At 47.3% G+C, this 10,094-nt stretch overlaps 1 non-coding gene across 1 annotated transcript; it reads right to left on the minus strand.

The window, feature by feature from the left end:
* Window positions 1–7,942: 7,942 nt before the first annotated feature.
* On the minus strand, window positions 7,943–8,024 carry TRNAL-AAG (transfer RNA leucine (anticodon AAG)). Its single transcript has one exon. It is a non-coding gene; the product is annotated as a tRNA-Leu (tRNA).
* Between the last annotated feature and the right edge of the window lie 2,070 nt (window positions 8,025–10,094).

Raw genomic sequence — 10,094 nt, forward strand, 5'->3', positions numbered from 1 at the left:
AGTTACACTTGTTGGCCAACTTGCCGGAGTGGGGACCCAGGGCATGCTGCAACAAGCTGAATTATTTTAGAAATAAAATGCCTTTCTAATGGAATGAGTATAAAGAGTTAATAAAGCTGTGACCGATCCTCACCCATCCAGTTGTAAGAGTTACATTATTGTATTGTCCATGAAAGGGGGGCGGTAGGGGGGCTGAGCGTCTGGGTTTGGTTGGGGGTCCCCACAGTCTGCCTAGGCTAGATTCATTTAAAAATTCTTATTAGATACACAGGCGGTGCAGCTTGCTTCGCAGCTGGGCTACTACGCCCAAAGTATTGCCTAGGCTAGATGCAGTTAAAAATTCTACGCTGACTAGCAGACACTGAAGATTTGGAGCAGACCTCTTAGTAAACAGCTCTTCAGACTCAACCATCTGTGTCACCCCAAGCCATAGTGTATGTAGTTTCTTACAGTTAAAAGGGGGGGAGTGCGACCCAACCCACCTGGAATTGACGATGCCAACGTCACGTAAGACACAGGAAGGGGACTCCCAAAATTGTGGCACAGACACCATTTAACCCTAGAACGCATACCTGTGGCCTTGCAGGCCCGCCCAGTTAATTGTTTTCTATTTTCTGCAAGATTACTTTAGTTAGAATTTTGAAACTCTAGGTATTCTTCATGTATATAGTTGTTTGTCATTTGAGTTTGAGTTATTCCATGTTATTTGCACACGGGCCTAAAGGACCCCAGGTATGTGAAAGTGTAGATTTTTATGGTCTTGCATTCTAGGGTTAAGTGGCATCAATTGCCACACTGTTGCTTAAAACGGTTGGTGAGGTGATTTTACCAAATCCCCAAGCTTTTAGTCTCCCAAGGATGACACAGGGGTAGAAACGTCCTTGCGAATCCATGATTTGTTCATCTTTATGAACGTGAGTCTGTCTACATTCTCAGTGGACAGCCGCGTGCGCTTATCTGTCAGCACACCACCAGCAGCGCTGAACACACGTTCAGAGAGAACGCTGGCTGCATGGCATGACAAGATCTCCAAGGCGTAAGTGGCTAGCTCCGGCGATTTTTCCAGATTGGAATACCAAAATGAGCAAGGGTCCAGTGACACAGTCATGGCTTCGATGTTCACTTGGAGATTCTCCTGTACCATCCTCTCTAGGCATTGACTATGTGTCAGACTTCTTGTCTCCTGTGGCCTTGCAGAGGATGGTCTAAAAAAGTGGTGAAACGATTCCACAAAATTGCTGTTACCAGCAGATACTGTGTTACTGTTACTGTTTGAGTGATGAAGACTCGACAGTCCCACCGTTGGCAAGTTAGGACTGTGAGATTCACTACGTGCACCACTGGTGTTTTGTGGAAAAGCACATGTAAGATTCTGCAACAGCGTCTGCAGATACTCCTGCATTCGTCAATTCCTTTTTATGGCAGGAATTATTTAGGCAAATATACTTTTGTACCGGGGATCTAAGAGTGTGGCAACCCAGTAGTCGGGATTACTTCGAATTCTGACAATCTGGGGGTCATGCTGCAGGTAGTGCAGCAAGAAGGCACTCATGTGTCTTGCGCATCCAGAAGAACCAAGTCCTTGTTGTGTTGGTAGCGAGGAAAGAATCATGCTTCCTTCCTCTGCCCTCTCCCTCCAACCTCGCACAACAGAAATGTGATCAAGGTCTCCCTCATCTGATGAGTCTTCCATGCCCATCGCCAGTTCGTCCTCCACTTCTTCCTCGGCTCCTGCACCTTCCTCAACAGTTTGGCTGCTACCATGCGCCCTGGTTAATCCCTCTCCCCCACCCTCCCATGCCTGCCGTCTTGGTGCTGCCAACCGTCTGGACCTTGGAGATGTTATCCCTTCCGCATACGACTCCTCCTCTACTTCCTCCACCTCCTCTTGTCCCACCACCTGACTCTGAATTCTGTTTAATGTGTGCTCCAGCATGTAAATCACCGGAATAGTCATGCTGATAATGGCATCATCGTCAGCACTAAACATCTTCGTCGCCATTTCAAAAATGTTCAGAAGGGTGTGTGGCGCCCCTGAGGGTTCAGTCGCCACAGAGTTACTGCATCTCACCCAGAGGTGTGGTATCTCACCCTCAGGTAAGGAAGGCGTATGGCTCGGGACCCTTACTCCTGCATCCAACACATACCCGCAGGGGGGGTAGGGCGAGATTGCTCCTAAGGGAGAGCACAGTCCAAGGTCCCTAGCAGGTTTGAGGGTCCTATGTATTGGGTGCTTAGGGGAGCAGCTTAGGGGAGCACATGACAAGGAGATTATAAATAGGAAGCCATCTTAGAAAGAGCAAGCCAGACAGAGGAGGAAAAGTGACAGGAGCAGAGACTAGGCATGAGCTCTGCTCCGGAGGCGGGCCTAGCCTGGGAGGCCCAGGACTGAAGGAGAGAAGAAAGAAGTGGGAGCTGGAAGGCTCCAGGAACCTAAGGGACCCTACGGCTACGGGCCGTGCAGAAGGCCACCCGTACTCCCGCTGCTACCAGGAGGTAGAGGGGTCAGGCCAGATAAGGGGAACCGGTCCCTCAACTAGCGGAGAAACAGCAAGGCTCAACTAGAAACCGGAGGCTGCTGCATTTCATGTACTGCAGGCCAAAGTCCACACCAGTCTCACTAAGAAGGTAGCCACATAGGACCCAGGGGACGGAACACACGTCACCCGCCAAGGCCCGAGGATACCGGATAGAAGTGTCACTGGGTGTGAGGTGCAGGGAGAAGGCCAGAGAAAGGACACACAGAAGGGGGTCCTGCTAAGTACTCCGGAGCTATCTGGGGGTGGACTGAGCCCCTCACTGAGTATGCACAGCACGACGGGGGAGATTGCTCTGGTACCTGTTATCTGGACTGCAACAACTGTGAGTAATATCTTGAGACGGCATCACACGCACTCTGTGTTCATTACTGACTCCCTGCACTACAACCACCATCATCCACCCACACTGCCCTGAAGCTACACTCTTCCTGTGGTGAGTAATAATGCCGTTGCTGCAAAACCACCAGCTTCAGAGGACTGTTCCGCAGCGGTGGCCCCTTTGGCCGCACTCCACAGGTGGCGTAGTCAGACATTATAAAATCCATATATACAAATTAACCTTGGATTGACCGCCCTGGGTCACGGACTGGGTCACTGCCACAGTAACTACAACCCCCAGCGTCTACCGGCCCGGCTCAGGGTACCCCATGGCCCAGGGGGCGCGTCAACTTCATAGGTCCCTGATCTGAGACCACTCCTGCAGCGTGATTTGCCCCACCTCTGGATCTCGTTGGCCCAGCCTATACGTCAGAACGTATTGCACCAGGGCTTGTCGGTGCTGCCACAGTCACTGCAACATGTGCAGAGTTGAATTCCACCGTGTCGGCACATCGCATTTCAGCCGGTGAACTGGCAGGCCCAATGACTTCTGTAGAGATGTAAGTCGTTGAACTGCGGGATGCGAACGGCGGAAGTGAGCACACAGCGATTGTGCCCTCTGCAGAAGGCCATCTAGTCCGGGATAGTGGGCTAAAAATTGCTGGACAACCAGGTTCAACACGTGAGCCATACAAGGCACGTGTGTGACATTGCCCCGGCGAAGTGCCGCACCCAGGTTTGCAGCATTGTCGCACATGGCCTTCCCTGGTTGCAGGTCCAGTGGAGACAACCTTTCATGAAACTGGGTCTCCAGAGCTGACCACAACTCCTCAGCTGTGTGACTCACATTTCCCAGACATTTCAAAGTAAACACTGATGCCGTTGAGCCCTGCTGCCAGCATAGTAAGGAGGTGTGCAGCATTCCTTCTGCGCAGTTAGAAAGCAGGTGGCATTACCAGACAGGCTTTGGGTGCAGGTGGAGGACCGAGAGGAGGTTGAGGAGGCAGAAGCAGTGGAGGAACTTCGAGATAAAGAGGATTGACGCACAACTCGTGGGGATGGTAAGACTTGGACAGCAGCCCCTTGTCCTGCTGTCACCATAGTTACCCAGTGCCCAGTCAGCGACATGTAACGCCCCTGTCCATGCCTTCTCGTCCAAGTGTCTGTGGTGAAGTGCACCCTGTCACACACAGAGTTTCTCAAAGAAGCGGTGATGTTGTGTGCGACATGCTAGTGGAGCGCAGGCACACCTTTCTTTGAGAAGTAGTGCCGACTGGGCATCTGGTACTGGGGCACTGTGACGGACATAAGGTCTTGAAAATCCTCTGTGTCCTCCAGGTGGAAAGGCAGCATTTCTGTAGCCAACAGCTTGCAGATGGTGAAATTCAACCTCTTAGCTTTCTCATGGCTAGGAGGAAATGGTCTTTTACTTTTCCACATCTGAGGGACCGAGGGCTGGCTGTTGTGCTTAGACGGTGTTGAGTAGGGTGTCCACGGCAACTGCCGGTCTGTGAGGAAGATGCAGGCGGACATGTTAGGTTGCCTTGATCTAAAGGTGGTGCTCTCAATGTCGGAGAGCGCTCAACACTAGCAGGTGTTTCCACTTCCCAATGAACTGACGACCTGCCAATCACAATGGCTGTTGCGGGTAAAGAGGTGGCAGGTCTGAGTCCAAAAACATGTGTGACTGCTGTCCCCCCAGTCACAGAGGATGAAGAGGCTGCGGATGCACCAGATGGGGCAGACGGTGGTTGGCCCAGCCGGCTAGGCCGCATTGTAGCACAGTGAGCTTCCCACTGCAACTTATGCTTCATATCCATGTGACGGTACATGCATGAAGTACTCAAACTATGGATTTTTTGGCCTCTACTTAGCTTTTGCTGACAAATATTACAGATAACACGAGTTGGGTCATCCTTATCCATCTGAATAAATGCCCAGTCTATGCAAGGCTTAGAGCCCATGTGACCTGAAGAGCCACTACGACTTGTGGTCAGAGGCAGAGTTGTAGTTGAGGATGCAGTTGTTGACGTGCTTCCAGTACTCCGTCTCTGTTCACGAAGGCGCAACCTAACCTCGTCATCAATAGCATCTGTGATGCCCCGCTGCGCTTGGTATCACAGATCCTAGAAGAGGGCATTGATGGAATCCTCCACAAGAGGCCCCCATAAACATTCACACATCTCCACCTTCCACCTCAGACCAGCAGAGGGAGCCCGTTAGGGATATAAATAGGGAAGGTGGAGCTAGGCAGTTCAGTTCCTCTGAAGAGTTCCTGCAGTAGAGAAGCCTAAGAGAGTTCAGTCTGCAGTGGAGCTCAGTCTAGTCTAGAGAACGCAGTTAGTAGTTCAGCAGTGGAGCACGAAGCTCCTGCTTGCTAGATTCAGGGAGCCCAGATAGAGCTTAAGGTGTGCCGGTGCCGTAAGATCAGTGAAGCGCGGCAAGCTGCCGTTAGTGTGTATAGCCTAGTGAGGGCCCGAGTAGGCCGAAGGCGAGTGGCGAGATAGTACATATGGGGCAGAGGAGCTTAACCAGCTCACCCCGAAGCATTTACCGGACACAGGATCCGAGCTTACCGGTATCTCTATGACCCAGTAAGGCATAACCGGAATCCCTGGAGAACTACAAGTCCCAGGATCGCTAAGGTGCTGATATGTAACAGAGCCAGGAGACGCTTAGGCCCCGCATACTGGGAGCGTGAACTTCAAGAGAAGGCCCTACCACAAGGTCAGCCAGCGCAGGACAGAGACAAAGTTAGGCCTAGCTCCAGGCAGGTCAGAAACTTACTACGCAGAGGCAAGAAACAGGAGGCCCTACACCCGCTCATTGGGGAGGAACCTGATATGCACCCTTCACCCTACAGTGCTCCGGGATGTGCCCGAATTTCCACCAGTAAAAGGTACTGAAGTGACTACCGTGTCCGTTCCCGTTCTTGCTCTGATCCAGCTGGGTTTCGCCTGTGATGCATTCCCCCTGCATACGCTGCCCTGAGACCTAGCTCCACCTGTGGGGAGCTATACCATTGAGCTGCCTTATCACCGGCCTCAGTGGACTGCTGCAGCGCTGGTGCTTGTCACCAGATACCACAGGTGGCGTCATGAACTCTTATAAAATTAACAATTATCCACCCTTTTAAAGAGAGACCCCAGGGTACGGGCCAGGGAGCCGACCACCGCGACATCCCCAAGGCCAGGCAAATGCCCGGGTACCGAGTCATCCCCATCCCCAGGGCTAGTCACATCCTCCTCCACCTCCTCTGCTGACCTCATCGACTGGCTGACTGTTGGTTGACAGTAAGTGGGATCTACAACCTCGTCATCATCACCCTGTGTGTTATCACACCCGTCGTCCTCAGAGCCAACCTCTTCCTGCCCTGACCGAAAAGTCAAGTTGTCGCTCCAATCAGGTATTTGAGTCTCATCATCGTCTTCATCATTGTCTCCACCAACAGGAGTTACAGTTTGGGAACAAGGGTCTACATTATGCTCAGAACCTTCTTCATCTGGTCCTGGATCCGACTTATAAAGATTCTGGGCATCAGATCAGATCATTTCCTCATCTGGATTAACAGAAGCTCTGGAGCAGACCTCCGTTTCCCAGGCTATAGTATGAGTAAACAGCTGTGCAGACTCAACCATCTGTGTTACCCCATACTCAGACGGGCAGCTGGAGACTTGGGAGCTGTGAGGAAGCAAGTGCGATTGGGGTGACACCTCTGAGAACTGGAGTATTTGTGATGTTGAAATTGAGGTGATGGAGAGCCCACTTGAAGGAGCACTTGATATCCGTTGAAGCACCTGCTGTTTTTGTGCCTCATCTAGAATTTGTAGCGATGGGCGTGTCCGTAAGAATGGGATCGTATCACATTGTCCACGAAAAGAAGTCGACATCTTAGTTTGGCTGGAAGATGGTCTTTCTTCTGCAGATATTACTCCCCCCCCCCACAGTGGGGGGCCTCAACCCACCGGCGGACAGGCACCAGTATTGGGATAGGGGGGCTGGCCGTCAGGGTCCACCGCAGCTCTGGCACAAACCCGGCGACACAGAGGTGGCACGGGCAGGAACGGACTGGCCGTGTCGGCTTCTCACTTTTTGGATTTTAGAAGGGCATGACATGCCTATATCTGTGTCTCCCCCTCCTTTTACTCCTCCACCTCTTTTCTTTTCGCATGACTATATGTACTTGTCACTTTTCCATGTGTTAGTTGTGTCTTCTGAGCAGTTTGTCAGCTTTTGGACACCTTTGAAGGTGTTTTCTATGTGTTTCTATGTGTTTTTGCTTGCCTGCCATTGGTTTTAACGGTGTTCGAAGGTGTTCGACGAACAGATTGACGAACAGTTCGGCGAACACACGGGTGTTCGACGAGCCGAAACGAACTCGAACACTACGGGGGTGGCTCAACACTAGTGAAGATTACTTGATGTTACATTTGCTTTCTTAGAGAACACAGAAGCAAAAGAGGAATTTAAAAGTTCAGTCTTCTCAACATCATTCTTGAACACTTTACCCTTTTCATTCTTTAAAAATCCTATAGCATCTTTGGCTTTTCTTTAACTTTTGACTTACTTCCAAAATCCTTTCTTATTGCTTTTGGTCTCTCTTGCAAGCCTCACTTCATTACTGGCTTTAGCTCTTCTAAGGCTAGTCCAGCTTTCCCTGCACACAGCATTACATTCTTCTTTAGATATCAACCCTTCTTTCCGTTTGATATTCATTTATTTGCTCTTTTTTAACAAGCTTTTAAGTTCAGTATTCAGCCATCCTGGTCTCCATAAATGCTTTCCATTCTTCCTTCTTTTCTTGACTGTTACTGATTGTGCTTTAAGAATTTAATTTAGCAAAATCTCCCATCCTTCCTGGACATTTCTTTCCTTTAGAACATCCTACCTTTCCTTCCTTTTAACTGAGTCATTAAAAACTGCATTTCTACAGTCCAATCTTAAAATCTCAGTTTTCGCAGGTTTTCCTCCTTTTCTAGTGCAAAAGTATAGGATAGAATTACCGCTGCCTACTAAATTCTCAATCCCCTTTACTTCCTCAACTGTTTCCTAATTTTTGGTAAAAATTAGATCCAAAAAAATAATGGCAGCGGTGGGATTTGAACCCACAACTCCAGTGAGACTGGAGCCTTAATCCAGCGCCTTAGACCGCTCGGCCACGCTACCTCATACGGATGGTCAAACTTATTTAAATCAGAAATTTGCTAATAATATAGTTTTCAGAAAATATTTTATATCCAATAATACAAAAAGACAAATGTTATTATGCAACAGCAGCATAATTATCAGGGATTTGTTTGTACGTTGTCTCTGGGGCACCATTTTACAAAACATATGACTTGTATCCAGATATTTTACTAATCTATCCTCTGTTGGCTCATCCGATAATTTTTAGATATCACTGAATTAGGTGGTATAGATTACTTGCTATGATCTCCCACATACAGGACACTCAAACATGAAGGATTTCTACACCCCTGACTGTACGTAACAGATAATCAGAAGCAGCAGCAATGAAGACATTATACAGCAGTGCAGAGCAGTGTAGCTATGAATCCATCACTAGGGTGACTTACTGGAAAGCAGCAGAAGCAGCATGGCTCTGTTTATGTTTGCTAATCACTCTGCTCATCCTGTATTGATAACCCTAAAAAGGCAGCAGGGATATGAGCTAGCAGTTAGACTTCTTTTGACCAAGAATGATTTTGGCAAATTTTGAGAATGGTTGATCATTGATTAAACTGACATGGATGTAACATAGCTGGTAAATTATGTAATTCATTCTGATGCCTAAAGCCAACATGACCACTCATTTGCAGTATTCATACGTATGACTTGTTCACATGTTCCTTTTCTTCTACAGCACAGTGAAGATCACTTGATGTTACATTTGCTTTCTTGGAGAACACAGAAGCAAAAAAGGAATTTAAAAGTTCAGTCTTCTCAACATCATTTATGACTACTTTACCCTTTTCATCCTGTAAAAATCCTATAGCATCTTTGGCTTTTCTTTAACTTTTGACTTACTTCCAAAATCCTTTCTTATTGCTTTTGGTCTCTCTTGCAAGCCTCACTTCATTACAGGCTTTAGCTCTTCTAACGCTAGCCCAGCTTTCCCTGCAGACAGCATTATATTCTTTTTTAGATATGAACCCTTCTTTTCAATTGATATTCATTTCTTTGTTCCTTTTTAGCAAGCTTTTAAGTTCAGTATTCAGCCATCCTGGTCTCCATAAATGCTTTCCATTCTTCCTTCTTTTCGGGATTGTTACCGATTGTGCAGTGAGAATTAAATTTAGCAAAATCTCCCATCCTTCCTGGACATTTCTTTCCTTTAGAACATCCTACCTTTCCTTCCTTTTTACTGAGTCCATTAACCCCTTAAGCCCCGCGGGTGGTTTGCACGTTAATGACCGGGACAATTTTTACAATTCTGACCACTGTCACTTTATGAGGTAATTACTCTGGAAAGCTTCAACGGATCCCCCCGATTCTGAGAATGTTTTTTCGTGACATATTGTACTTCATGATTGTGGAAAAATTTCTTCGATATCACTTGCGTTTATTTGTGAAAAAAATGGAAATTTGGCGAAAATTTTGAAAATTTTGCAATTTTCAAAATTTTAATTTTTAAGCCCTGAAATCAGAGCGATATGTCACACAAAAGAGTTAATAAATAACATTTCCCACATGTCTACTTTACATTAGCACAATTTTGTAACCAAAATTTTTTTTTGTTAGGGAGCTATAAGGGTTAAAAGTTGATTAGCGATTTCTCATTTTTCCAACAAAATTAATAAAACCATTTTTTTAGTAACCACATCACATTTGAAGTCCTTTGGAGAGGTCTTTATGACAGAAAATACCCAAAAGTGACACCATTCTAAAAACTGCACCCCTCAAGGTGCTCAAAACCACATTCAAGAACTTTATTAACCCTTCAGGTGCTTCACAGGAATTTTTTGAATGTGGAAGAAAAAAATGAACATTTAACTTTTTTCACAAAAATGTTACTTTAGACCCATTTTTTTTTATTTTCACAGGGGTAACAAGAAAAAATGGACCCCAAAATTTGTTGAGCAATTTCCCCTGGGCACGCAGATAACCAATATTTGGGGAAGAAACACTGTTTGGGTGCACGGCAGGGCTCGGAAGGGAATGAGCGCCATTTGACTTTTTGATTGTAAAATTTGCTTGAATAATTAGCGGACGCCATGTTGTGTTTGGAGAGCCCAT

Source organism: Phyllobates terribilis, unplaced genomic scaffold, assembly GCF_046119375.1.
Source record: "Phyllobates terribilis strain yellow unplaced genomic scaffold, ASM4611937v1 Scaffold_11__3_contigs__length_659146591, whole genome shotgun sequence".
In the NCBI taxonomy this organism is placed as follows: Eukaryota; Metazoa; Chordata; class Amphibia; order Anura; family Dendrobatidae; genus Phyllobates; species Phyllobates terribilis.